The sequence below is a fragment of the Haematobia irritans genome, chromosome 1 (assembly GCF_050003625.1).
Source record: "Haematobia irritans isolate KBUSLIRL chromosome 1, ASM5000362v1, whole genome shotgun sequence".
In the NCBI taxonomy this organism is placed as follows: domain Eukaryota; kingdom Metazoa; phylum Arthropoda; class Insecta; order Diptera; family Muscidae; genus Haematobia; species Haematobia irritans.
In genome coordinates this window covers 121,195,273-121,210,672 of record NC_134397.1, presented here as the reverse complement: position 1 = coordinate 121,210,672, position 15,400 = coordinate 121,195,273, and positions in this window count along the sequence as shown.

Here is a 15,400-nt window from a genome sequence, read left to right as displayed (position 1 = left end):
TTAGGGAGAAATTAAACATTTTTGGAGCACAATCTTCTTTGGGAGAAAATTTTTCCAAGCATATTTTTTTGGCTCAAAATGCTTCCAAACATATAATATGTTCACATAAAACAAATATAATAATGTTTCGACAAATGTCAAAAATATATGTGCTTCCTGCAAAATAAGTTTGATGGATGTATACGTCACTAAGTTCGACCCGGCCGAATCTTAAAACCCACCACCATGATATAACAGTTTCCTTTGAAAACGTAGCTGGTTAATTGAACCTACACGGACGAAAAAGACTGGTTTTCATATGTTTGGGTGTAAAAATTATATGTTTGGAACTCAAATTTTTTAACACCATATTTTTAAGTGCAAGCATGTTCATAAACTAACGTAACATGTTTGGGACATATATGTTAACAAGTTAGAACATATTATGCTTGGGACATAAAATTTTTGTAAATATAATATATTTGCCTGCAAACATATATTATTTTAGAAATAGCCTATAAACAAATATGTGTTTAGAAAGAAGGATCTAAAAAGTATGCTGCAAGTAAATGAATGGAAATTGGCGCCTTAAAAATATATATATACACAAAATTGCGGGGTATCGGTTTACACCGAAAGAATTCACTTCGTCAATTTTACGCAGAATTCTTCATTAATTATTCTTCGTGAATTCTTCGTTAAAACAACGAAATTTTCATTCATTTTCGTAAATTTTACGAAGAACATTTTACGAATACACGAAACATCTACCAAATATTCTACATTAAATTTTCTTCGTAAAAGTTCGTACTTTTAACGAAACTTTCTTCAAATTTCATGACTTTTGTGAAGAAGTTTTTACGAATGAATATTTTACGAAACATTATGTGCCAAAATTTCTTCATAATAAGTACGAAACATTATTATTGTAATTAAAGTGTGATACGGTCAAAATTTGACGTATTTCTTTCAATTTTGCATTTAAAAAACCTGAACACCCCTCATTTTGAAGGTGTGTGTGTAGAATGTGCTCCTATTTTGATTTTGGAATTCACTCTTCAGTTGTCAAAATGCCGTCCAAGCAAGAAGAGCAGCGTATCAAAATTTTGCTCGCGCATCGCGAAAATCCGAGCTACTCGCACGCAAAGCTGGCAAAATCGCTAAAAGTTGCCAAATCAACCGTTACAAATGTAATTAAAGTGTTTGGGGAACGTTTGTCGACAGCCAGGAAGTCTGGATCGGGGGAAATCGAAAACCGGAAGCCGCTGAGACGACAAAGAGAGTTGCCGGTAGTTTCAAGCGAAACCCTAACCTCTCTCTCCGAGATGCCGCAAATAAGCTGGGTGTATCGTCTACAACCGTGCATCGAGCCAAAAAACGAGCCGGACTATCGACTTACAAGAAGGTAGTGACTCCAAATCGCGATGATAAACAAAATACGACGGCCAAAGCGCGATCCCGGAGGCTGTACACGACGATGCTGACGAAGTTTGACTGCGTGGTATTGGACGACGAAACCTACGTCAAAGCCGACTACAAGCAGCTTCCGGGACAGGAGTTTTATACGGTAAAAGGAAGGGGAAAGGTAGCAGATATTTTCAAGCACATAAAACTGTCAAAGTTCGCAAAGAAATATCTGGTTTGGCAAGCCATCTGTACCTGTGGCTTGAAAAGCAGCATTTTCATAGCTTCCGGGACTGTCAACCAAGAAATTTACGTGAAAGAGTGTTTAAATAAACGTCTGCTGCCTTTCCTGAAGAAACACGGTTGTTCCGTACTGTTTTGGCCGGATTTGGCATCTTACCATTACGGTAAAAAGACCATGGAGTGGTACGCCGCCAACAACGTGCAGGTGGTTCCCAAGGACAAGAACCCTCCCAACACGCCAGAGCTCCGCCCAATTGAGAAATACTGGGCTATTGTCAAGCGGAACCTAAAGAAGACCAAAAAAACTGCTAAAGACGAGCAGCAGTTCAAGGCAAACTGGCTTTCTGCGGCGAAGAAGGTGGACAAGGTGGCTGTACAAAATCTGATGGCAGGTGTCAAGCGTGAGGCCCGGCAATTCGGATTTGGAAAAGCGAAAGCCTACCTGAATATTTTTCCTGAATTTTATACTAATTGAACTTGAAAAAGAAATGTAATTTGATTTTGTAAATAAACGATTTCACCGTTTTCCCTTGACCAAATTTTGACCGTATAACCCTTTATAATAAATTAAGTAATATATAAATAAATCATTTTATGAAAACTTTTCGTACTTCTTGTGAAAAATGTTCGAACTTTTAAAAAAAAAAATGTATAGTCCAAAGTGCATTTGGTTGTGGTAACAAGTTTGAAAAACACTGCTTTACATCTTAAGTTTTTGAGTAATTTTTAGTTTGGTTGCTTCACTTTTATTCATACACTGTTAGAAAAATATGTTTTTCATATGTTCCGATATAAACAAAATGTGTTTCGGGCACGATTTTAAACCACAATATATTTAAGTGCGAACATGTAATGTTCCTAAACTAACACTAAATGTTTGGGACATCTATGTTAATATGTTAGAATATATTATGTTTGGGGCATGAATGTTTCATAAAAATAATATGTGTGAATGTAAACATATATAAATTAACAAATTTCGAGTAAACATATATATGTTGTGATATTTTATTCAGAGAGCGACAAAAAGAGAGTATAGAGAAAGAAATAGAGATGGAAACCGGGAGGGTTGACGAAAGATATCAACATAACAAAGCGAGAGAATGAAAAAAGAACAATTTCTGTGAAACCACTGTTGTTTCGGAAAACTGTTTTATGATAAGGCTAAAAATTTTGATATGCTTAAGTCTAAATATTATTTAATTTGAATAAAGAGAATAGACATTCGGAACCAAGAGAATAGACATTTGAAAAACAAACTGCAATGTTTTACCCTTGAGAGCAGCATTTTATGCATGTGTGAACATGTGTTTTGTTTATCATTTTGGCATTATGGGCACAATTTTTCGTTAAAATAAATCAGGGTCTTCATAAAAATAACGAAAGGGCACTATACTCTTTTTAGAGTTGGGACAGTAAAATGAAATAAGGAGGAAATAGTGAAAAATTACACAGTAAAATGTAAAAAAACAAACTTTAGTTCCTCTTTATTAAAAAGTAGTCCACGAGGAGTTGACGGACACCATCAAATATAAAAGCGGGCATTAAGTTCGAGTTTTACAGCTAAAACAATTTAAAAAGTTTATTTTCTTTAAAATGAATTATTAAAGAAAAATAAAAGGAATTTTAGAGCGATGGTGTTAAATGCAAGTAAAAAACTGTTCACTCCTAAATAAATTTATGTTTATATTATAAAATTATGTATGTATGTTTATACTCGACTCCACGTTCTTTTGTTAGTTTTTGAATTCCTTCCAAATTTTAAAGTTTTGTACAAAAACAGTTTTTTATTAAAAAATTGTTATTTTTGCAATAAAAAATAATATTTTATCCAAAAATCAGTCAATTTCGTTTATATCAAGCACTGTTACTGACTATAAATCTTTAATAACACACATTTCGAAGTTTCATTTAAAAAAATTTAATATAGTATAAATATAAATGTGTAAATTAAAAAAAAAAAAAAAAAATGTTCGGTCGGAGCAGGGATTGAACCCACGACCCTTTGTATGCAAGGCAGGCATGCTAACCACTGCTCCACGTGGCAAACAAATGTATGTTTCTGTTAAATACTGTTATGTTTGCATGGGCTCGTGGGCGCTGCAAACTATGCTATATAAATGTAACTTAAAACGATAATTATCTACTGGTGACTATAACAGCTACGTAGCCCAGTGGATAGTGTGTTGGCTTACAAACTGTATGGTCCTCGGTTCGATTCTCCGTGCAGGCGAAAGGTAAAATTTAAAAAATTTATAAAAGTGAATAATTTCTTCAACATTATTTGTATTACAGAAAAAGGTGCCAATAACTAAAAAATTTCGTGGAAGTGAAAATTACGAGTATGTTAGGGAATGAGCACAATCGTGTTTGGGAAAAATTCTTCCAAGCATATAATATTTTTGGCTCAAAATGCTTCCAAACATATAATATGTTCACATAAAACAAACATATTAATGTTTCGGCAGTATGCAATAATATATGTGCTTCCTGCAAAATATGTTTGGAACATATGTTAAAGAAGCGATTTTTTTTGAGGGTGTAGCATGGCGTCACCTAAATGAGAAGTAGCATAGACATGCATTTAAAAAATTTAATAAAGGAATACACATTATCAAAGACAATTTTATGTCGCGAACGGAAATTTTGCAACTTCAATGAAACTTCTTCGTCATTTTAATGAAAATGTTTCGTACTTTTTATGAATGCAGAATGTTTCGTAAAATATTCGTAAATTCGTAAAAACTTTTTCACAACAGTCATGAAATTTGAAGTTTCGTTAAAAGTGCGATTCATAAAATGTTCTTCGTAAAATTTACGAAAATGAATGAACACACAAAGAAAATTTCATTAAAATTGAGCCAATTTTTCATTGATATAACGAAAGTTTTCCTTTTATACAATGAAACAAATGGTTAATAGTACGAAACGTTACGTTGATTAACAGAAAATTCGTTATAATAACGATAAATTTCATTGTATTAACGAATTTGTTTCATTGGCTCGCTTTTAATGAAACATTTCGTTACTATAACGAAACTTTTTCTACGAAACTTTTTCTACCAGTGAGGAGTTCACGAAGAATTCTTCGTAAAATTAACGAAGAGAATTCTTTCGGTGTAGGGAACGTGAAGGAGATTATGAAATAAATATATGGTACGTGATTTTTGAAAAATTAAAGTTTCCAGATTTGTTTGAAATCCGCAGAGTAGTTACTTAATTTTATGATATTTGCACGGTAGAGGAGCTCCTTTCTGGCAGGCTTTTTTAAATAAAAATTTAAATTTACATGAAATTCATAGACAACATAGCGGGTGTTTCATTTTCCGGTATATGTTCGGGAAAAGCATTTTTTCCTGCCATCATAGGTCTCTGGGAAGGATATCTGGACCCCAGAAAAATTTTAGCCCCCCTCCCAGAATATGAAAACCTATTTACGATTTTCCATTGTTTTTATATAATATTAAACAAGTAAATACGACCGAAAAAAGCTTCGCTAATGACTTTCATGCACACTAGGGCTCCTTTATTATTTTGTTAATATGATTTTTAGTCGATTTAATTAAAACAAGTATATACGGCCGTATGTTCGGCCAGGCCGAATCTTATGTACACTTCACCATGGATTGCGTACACTGTTAGAAAAATATGTTTTTCATATGTTCCGATATAAACAAAATGTGTTTCGGGCACGATTTTGAACCACAATATATTTAAGTGCGAACATGTAATTTTCCTAAACTAACACTAAATGTTTGGGACATCTATGTTAATATGTTAGAATATATTATGTTTGGGGCATGAATGTTTCATAATAATCATATGTGTGAATACAAACATATATAAATTTACAAATTTCAACTAAACATACATATGTTGTGATATTTTATTCAAAGCGACAGAGAGAGTATAGAGAGAAATAGAGATGGAAACCGGGAGAGTTGACGAAAGATATCAATATAACACAGCAAAAGAGTCAAAAGAGAACAATTTCTGTGAAACCGCTTGTATGTTGTTTCGGAAAACTGTTTTATGATAAGGCCAAAAATTTGATATGTTTAAGCCTAAATATTATTTAATTTGAATAAAGAGAATATACATTCTGAACCAAGAGAATAGACATTTGAAAAACAAACAGCTTATGTTTTCGCCTTGAGAGCAGCATTTTATGTATGTGTGGACATGTGTTTTGTTTATCATTTTGGCATTATTTTTTTCTTGGTTCGTTAAAAGAAATCAGGGGTCTTCATAAAAATAACGAAAGGGCACTATACTCTTTTTAGAGTTGGGACGGTAAAATGAAATAAGGAGGAAATAGTGAAAAATTACACAGTAAAATGTAAAAAAACAAAGTTTAGTTTCTCTTTATTAAAAAGTAGTCCATATAAAAGCGGGCATTAAGTTCGAGTTTTACAGCTAAAACAATTTAAAAAGTTTATTTTCTTTAAAATGAATTATTAAAGAAAAATAAAAGGAATTTTAGAGTGATGGTGTTAAATGCTAGTAAAAAACTGTTTACTCCTAAATAAATTTATGTTTATATTATAAAATTATGTATGTATGTTTATACTCGACTCCACGTTCTTCTTTTGTTAGTTTTTGAATTCCTTCCAAATTTTAAAGTTTTGTACAAAAACAGTTTTTTATTACAAGATTGTTATTTTTGCAATAAAAAATAATATTTTATCCAAAAATCAGTCAATTTCGTTTATATCAAGCACTGTTACTGACTATAAATCTTTAATAACACACATTTCGAAGTTTCATTTAAAAAAAATTAATATAGTATAAATATAAATGTGTAAATTAAAAAAAAAAACAAAAAAAAATGTTCGGTCGGAGCAGGGGTTGAACCCACGACCCTTTGCATGCAAGGCAGACATGCTAACCACTGCTCCACGTGGCAAACAAATGTATGTTTCTGTTAAATAATGTTATGTTTGCATGGGCTCGTGGGCGCTGCAAACTATGCTATATAAATGTAACTTAAAACGATAATTATCTACTGGTGACTATAACAGCTACGTAGCCCAGTGGATAGTGTGTTGGCTTACAAACTGTATGGTCCTCGGTTCGATTCTCCGTGCAGGAGAAAGGTAAAATTTAAAAAATTTATGAAAGTGAATAATTTCTTCAACATTATTTGTATTACAGAGAAAGGTGCCAATAACTAAAAAATTTCGTGGAAGTGAAAACTACGAGTATGTTAGGGAATGAGCACAATCGTGTTTGGGAAAAATTCTTCCAAGCATATAATATTTTTGGCTAAAAATGCTTCCAAACATATAATATGTTCACATAAAACAAACATATTAATGTTTCGGCAGTATGCAATAATATATGTGCTTCCTGCAAAATATGTTTGGAACATATGTTAAAGAAGCGATTTTTTTTGAGGGTGTAGAAACTTCTATGAAAGACTGTCATCCACAATCGAATTACTTGGGTTGTGGTAATACTTACCGATGGCAAGGTATCTTAAAACTTCTTAACATCGACTTCTAAATTGTAAGTTAGTCCATACGTGGTAAATTTTAGACAAAAGAGGAATATCTAATTTTACAATTAATGATTTGGACATTAATTTTAAATATATGCATTTGGACGTTAATTGCCTGTTTCAGTATCAGGATAACATGAAATATTAAAAGGAATATATAGGAAAGTCTACAAATAACATAATTACGAACCGATATGTAATTTTGTAATAATTGCGAACCGATAGGGGGTCGCTTTATATGAGGGCTATATACAATTATGAACCGATATGGAACAAATTTTGTGTGATTGGGGATCGGTTTATCTGATAGCTATATATACCGATATGGACCTAGTTTGACATGGTTGTTAGGGCCACATACTAGCACAATGTACCAAATTTCGGATGAAATTTGCTCCTCCAAGGGGCACCAAAACCAAATCTGGGGATCGGTTTATATGGGGGCCACATATGATTATCGACCGATATGGACCAATTTTGGCATGGTTTTTAAAGACCATATACTAACACCTCGTACCAAATTTCATTCGTAATAATAAAGGACATCTCAGGAAGTAGTTAGAATGTCATGTCGTACTGTCATATGAGGTCCATATCACAAACATTTGAACACAAGTTTTGATGCATCGTGTTCAATGGCGTTTGTGGCCGAGTTTGCTATTATGGTGCCAAAAGACCCAGGATCAGACCCGTTGGAAGCGAAGAAGTTTTTCAATTTGTAAAAAAATAAATAGTGAAATTAGGAAAAATTTTGTTTTTTAAATTTCTTCATCAAAATGAACTTCTAAGGCACAACTTCTAAAGCAATGCAAAGGATCCAAAAGTGGAGTACTGACGTCCTATCAAAAGCCCATATAAAATTCTTTGGAGATGATCCAAGTTTCCGGATCACAAATTGGGGATCCAAACTTCTGGGATTTTTGCGGTACCATTTTATTAATTTTTACTCTTTTTAAAAAAAAATGCAAAAAAATTAACAAAAAAAAACTAGTTATAAGAAATTGAATTTAAAAAACTTCCTATGAAGTTAAAATAATTAACTTTTTTAGTTGCCTTATTATATTAATTGTCTAGTAATGTTGAAGTCTGATTTTTCATTCATTTTTATAAAATAAAACATTAATTGAACCTATGACTTCAGTCTATTAACTTTTAGCTAGGAAAATTGTCTAGCTGCGCTAATGCCTGCCATTCTAAAATTATTTAGAAAATTTTTATTACACAGAATAAAAGGTTAACGGTTTTATAGCAAATGCGAAAAATTAACTGAATTGATATACTCCACATTTTTAGATTTCCACAAAGCGTTGTTAAAACCAGGAATATATAATGCCCTGGTGTAGTTCTTAACTACAACACACGAAATTACACCCTCTCATAAACAAAAAAATTAACTAAAATAAAAAAACATTGTCGCCAAATCATAACAATTTTAACCATACTGTACTTCTTTCATATTCATTTTGGGAATTGTAAGAAAATTTTCTTTTGCTTTAGTTCCTATTGAACTGATGTGTACGGTCATTAAGTTCTTTAACCCTTTCACTACCGATGTCCACTTAGAAGGACATTCGAAAAAGATACCAAATTCTATTTTCCCACATAGTTTCGATTTATTTCTCGTTGTTATTTTAAAGTGTAGGCTTTAATCTGAAATAAGCTATAAGTATTTTCCATATTGATGAGCACTAAAATACATTTTTATAAACTTCTTTAAGAATAAACGAAAAATATGAAAATTTGAGACAATTTTCCTACTGTATGTCTCTAGTAAATGCACATTTATACAAAAACTATAGCCGATACTTTTTCAGGTTCTTTTTTGTAATTTTTCTCACACTTTTAAATATATTATAGGCCAAATAGCGCTTCTTTTCGTAAGGCCATTTGGTCACAATTCAATAACCAAGTTTAGAGAACAAGCTCATATAGCTCTTGAAATAATTGAGATAGGATCTCAAAATGACAATTTTTGTTTTACATGCTGTTAGTATTAGTAAAAACAGAAGAAAAATTAAAGTTTTTAATATTAGGTTTATTTCGGTAGTGAAAGGGTTAAGTGTTTGAGACATACTTAAAAAAAGGAAAATTTCTTTGGGCTGTGGACAATTTCGACAATAATTAAACTAAGTTAGTTTCACAAATAAGTTTTATTGAATGATCTTTAACACTTTATTTGTTATTGTATATTCATCTCTCATTTTTGCTTCATACTCTAGAGTCTAATTATTTCGCCGTTTAAAACAAAATATATTATATGCTGTTTTGTTTTTTTTTTAATGCGCATTTCAACTTTAATAAAGTGTATTTGATTAGCAAACGTTCTAAAATAAAATCACGCATACTTGATGTTTGATGTTTGCTCAGCAAGTTATAAAAATATTTTGAGTTTAAACTTTAGAATCGCCATAAAAGATTTAAATCACATTGAAGGTGATGACTGAGTTAACTTGTTTCCATCGGATGTCACATACATACGAATGATCAACAAAACAAGCGAATATATGCAAAATATTATGAGCAGAATGAAACACCAGTTTTTTGTTCTATAAACTCTGTATAGAAGTTCACGGTAACATTAGTTTTTATTTGTTTTTAATTTCAAATCTGAGCTTCTGGTATAGACCCCCGAGAAAAAGCTTCTAATTTCAATTCGAATTTTTATATGGTTTTACTTCAAAAGTGTATTAACACGAAATACTAAAATGTTCCATTGATGGTTTTGATAGAGAAATAATTTGCATATCTTTTTATCACAACCATACACACATATATATGTTGTTTAAATTTGGTAGGACACTGTGTCAATCTATATAGGCTGTTGCACCATCATAGAGTGGAGGGTATACTAAGTTTGTCGTTTTGTTTATAACACATCCAAATATCTTCTCCGACCGTATACTGCACTTTAAATCGAAACAAAGTTCGTTGGGAATAGAGGAGGTAGCGGGTACCAAAAACTAAAACTTATTTGTCTTTAATGAGACAAATTCTTTAAAAGCAAATAAAGAGAATCGTTACAATGCGTGTCATAAATTTGGTACGTTTGCTCTTAATGTAAATACTTTATAACAAAGGGGAATTTCCTTTGTCTAAAATTTCGTTCCGCACTAAAAAAACAGTGAACCCATCAGGAAAGAAATTTTTATTTAAAAAAAAATAATTTAATTTTAGACAATTTTAACTAAACTGTAGTAGAAACGCGGATATTACGCCGATTTCACAAAACTATGTAAATAATTTTCGATAAATTCAAGAAAATTTATTAGACATAATTCATTTTTATACCCTCCACCATAGGATGGGGGGTATATTAACTTTGTCATTCCGTTTGTAACACATCGAAATATTGCTCTAAGACCCCATAAAGTATATATATTCTGGGTCGTGGTGAAATTCTGAGTCGATCTGAGCATGTCCGTCCGTCCGTCCGTCCGTCTGTTGAAATCACGCTAACTTCCGAACGAAACAAGCTATCGACTTGAAACTTGGCACAAGTAGTTGTTATTGATGTAGGTCGGATGGTATTGCAAATGGGCCATATCGGTCCACTTTTACGTATAGCCCCCATATAAACTGACCCTCAAATTTGGCTTGCGAAGCCTCTAAGAGAAGCAAATTTCAACCGATCCGGCTGAAATTTGGTACATGGTGTTAGTATATGGTCTCTAACAACCATGCAAAAATTGGTCCACATCGGTCCATAAATATATATAGCCCCCATATAAACCGATCCCCCGATTTGGCTTGCTAGGCCTCTAAGAGAGGCAAATTTCATCCGATCCGGCTGAAATTTGGAACATGGTGTAAGTATGTGGTCTCTAACAACCATGCAAAAATTGGTCCACATCGGTCCATAATTATATATAGCCCCCATATAAACCGATCCCCCGATTTGGCTTGCGAGGCCTCTAAGAGAAGCAAATTTCATCCGATCCGGCTGAAATTTGATACATGGTGTTAGTATATGGTCTCTAACAACCATGCAAAAATTGGTCCACATCGGTCCATAATTATATATAGCCCCCATATAAACCGATCCCCCGATTTGGCTTGCGAGGCCTATAAGAGAAGCAAATTTCATCCGATCCGGCTGAAATTTGCTACATGGTGTTAGTATATGGTCTCTAACAACCATGCAAAAATGGTTAACAACCATGCAATGGTCCACATCGGTCCATAATTATATATAGCCCCCATATAAACCGATCGCCAGATTTGACCTCCGGAGCCTCCTGGAAGACCAAAATTCATCTGATTCAGTTGAAATTTGGTACGTGGTGTTAATATATGGCCTCAAACTCCCATGCAAAAATTGGTCGAAATCGGTCCATAATGATATATAGCCCCCATATAAACCGATCCCCAGATTTGACCTCCGGAGCCCCTTGGAAGAGCAAAATTCATCCGATTCGGCTGAAATTTGGTACGTGATTTTAGTATATGGTATCCAACAACAATGCAGGAATTGGTTCATATCAGTCCATAATTATATATAGCACCCATGGTTAGGTTAGGTTATGTGGCAGCCCGATGTATCAGGCTCACTTAGACTATTCAGTCCATTGTGATACCACAGTGGTGAACTTCTCTCTTATCACTGAGTGCTGCCCGATTCCATGTTAAGCTCAATGACAAGGGACCTCCTTTTTATAGCCGAGTCCGAACGGCGTTCCACATTCCAGTGAAACCACTTAGCACCCATATAAACCGATCCCCAGATTTGACCTCCGGTGCCTTTTGGAGAAGCAAAATTCGTCCGATCTGGTTGAAATTTTGTACGTGGTGGTAGTATATGATATTTAACAACCATGCCAATAGTGGTCCATATCAGTCCATAATCATATATAGACCCCATATAAACCGATCCCGAGATTTGGTTTTGGAGCCTATTGGAGGAGCAAATTTCATCCGAGTCAGTTGAAATTTGGTACATTGTGCTAGTATATGGCCGTTAACAACCATGCCTAACTAGGTCCATATCGGTCTATAGTTATATATAGCCCTCAGATAAATCGATCCCCAATCACACATAAATTGGACCTATATTTCAATTCTGGCTCCCTACGTACTGTGCAATAGTCCATATCGATTCGTAATTATTTGTATTATTTTGTATCACGTATGGACTAACTCACAATTTAGAAAACGATTTAAGATACCACAACCCAAGTAATTCGATTGTGGATGACAGTCTTTCGTAGAAGTTTCTACGCATGGTGGAGGGTACATAAGATTCGGCCTGGCCGAACTTACGGCCGTTTATACTTGTTGGAGTTGTGATAGTAAAATAAAAACATTTGGAAACTGTGAAAAATTAAGATCTATAAAAACAAAGTTTAGTTCCTCTTTATTAATAAGTAGTCCAAAAGGAGTTGACGGATACTTTCGAAAATAAAAGCGGACATTGAGTTTGAGTTTTGCCACTAAAATTATTTCTCATTTTAACGGCAAAACTCGAATCGGTAAAACCAGAATAACATTATAACTTTTTTAGGCAAATTGTATTATAACTTGGTGGGGAATGATCCCAAGCAACAATTGATCAATTGAAGGTAGTATTGAAAATCTGAGATGACCTAGCGATATCCGTTCGTCTGTCCTTCCCAACGAACACAAGCTACCGAACGAAACAAGCTACCGATTTGGAACTTGGCAGAAGTAGTTGTTATTGATGTAGGCCAGATGGTATTCACAAATGGGTCATATTGGATCACTTTTTGGTATAGCCCCTATAAGAGCCGATCAGAGAATGAAGCCGATTCAATTTTGTCGCCGGCTGACACTAAATTTTGACTCCGGCGGCGGCGGCGGCTTGACGGCTACGCCGAAATATACTTGGCTATTTGGCGGCGGTAGGTTATTCATTATAAAATCAAATTGGGGATCAGAGAATGAAGCCGCCGAGTCGCGCCGCTCATTTCAGTCGCCGCCGACCATTTTTTGCCAGTCGACGCCGCCGCCGAATATGTCGACTCATCTCGACTCAAATTAAGCCGCCAATTAATCAAAAATATCGATTTAAATCAGAAAAAATATAATAATAATTGTAGTATTTTTGCCAAATCAATCAATTTCAAACTGCTATAACATTTTTGCAAATATTTAGCTAAGAAATTTTTAACTAATTGTAAATTTGATTGTAAGATTGGTTGTACAAATAATCTCATTACCATTCGAATAACTTCAAATTGATTTTATAATGGATGATTGTGCGCCACCGAATGGACAAATTTATATCGGCTTAGCCGTCAAGCCGTCGCCGCCAGAGGTAAAACTTTAGTGTCAGCCGCCGCCGACAAAAATGGGTCGGTTTCATTCTCTGTTGAGGATATCAAAATGGTTATGAGATTAGTTGTACAACCAATCATCATTTCATTCTTATCTTCTAAGCGAGGATATTTCAAAATTACGAAAGACTGTCATCCACAATCGATTAATTGGGTTGTGGTATCTTAAAACTTCTTAACATCGTTTTCTAAATTGTGAGTTCGTCCATACGTGGTATATATTAGACAAAAAAGGTATCCGTAGGTAAGTCTACAAATAATTACGAATCGACATGGACGTTTGCACGGTACGTACATGGTTGTTAAACATCATGTACTAAATTCACGTACCAAATTTCAACCGAATCGTATGAATTTTGCTCTTCCAAGGGGCTCCGGAGGTTAAATCTGTGGATCGGTTTATATGGGGGCTATATATAATTATGGACCGATTTCGACCAATTTTTGCATGGGTGTTTGAGGCCATATATTAACACCACATACCAAATATCAACCAAATCGGTTGAATTTTGCTCTTCCACGAGGCTCCGGAGGTCAAATCTGGGGATCGGTTTATATGGGTGCTATATATACTTATGGACCGATGTGAACCAATTTTTGCATGGTTGTTAGAGACCATATACTAACACCATGTACCAATTTTCAGCCGGATCGGATGAAATTTGCTTCTCTTAGAGGATCGGAAAGCCAAATTTGGGGGTCCGTTTATATGGGGGCTATACGTAAAAGTGGACCGATATGGCTCATTTGCAATACCATCCGACCTACATCAATAACAACTATTTGTGCCAAGTTTCAAGTCGATAGCTTGTTTCGTTCGGAAGTTAGCGTGATTTCAACAGACGGACGGACGGACATGCTCAGATCGACTCAGAATTTCACCACGACCCAGAATATATATACTTTATGGGGTCTTAGAGCAATACTTCGATGTGTTACAAACGGAATGACAAAGTTAATATACCCCCCATCCTATGGTGGAGGGTATAAAAAAAATATATAAAATATTTGTTATTTTAAATTAGTGAGAAAATTTTTGTTTTTTTTATTTATTAAACATATATAACAAACAATAAGTCTATCAATGTTCGTGATGGTGTATGTTACAAAGAAAGAAAACACCAACAGAATAACAATCCCTTCGTTCATCAGGTAACATTCAGTGACGCTAACCTTTTGTGAAAAAATTGGTTTATGATTTTTTATATTTGTAGGTATTGAAATTGTACACTGAAAAAACAGTGAACCCACCAGGAAGAAAACTTTCGGTTAATTTTAGAAAATTTTGAATATTTGTAGAAAATTTTAACTAAACAGTATAACAAACGCTGGCATCACGCCGATGTCATAAAAATAAGTAAATATTTTTCGGCAAATTCAAGAAAATTTATTAGACTTAATTAATTTTTTTCACTTGTTAAAGAAAATTTTGTAGTTTGAAGGAAAAAATTGGAGTTCAAAATTGCAAGAATGTCTTTAGTGACATACGAAGTTCATGTTGAACGAATTTGCAGTAAAATTTACAAATTTAAAGAAATATTGAACTATTTTGTGGAAGACATGAATTTAGTTAATCTTTATCCTTCATTTGTGTATATTTTTTGCCTTGGTTTTAGTTAATTTAACTAACGTACACAAAAAATTATTAGAGTAGAGGAAACTTTCTCCAAACATAATAAATCCATGAACTAAACGAAAGTTAAATTGGCTTTAGTGAAATAGAGAGTTCACTTTTTTTTGAGGGTAAAAGGAGGAAAAAATCGTTACACAGCAACTTTATAAAATTGGAAGGTACAAGAAGAAGACTGTAAAACATACGTTTTACAGTTGTTAACATTACATGGAAATTGGAAATAGTGGAATATTAAACTAATATTTCAAAGAGATTCGATGCTGTTGATTCTTAATAAATATATTCAATATATTAATAAAACATGTCTTTTATTGAAGATAAAATTGCTTATAGAAATAAATAAAATTGTAT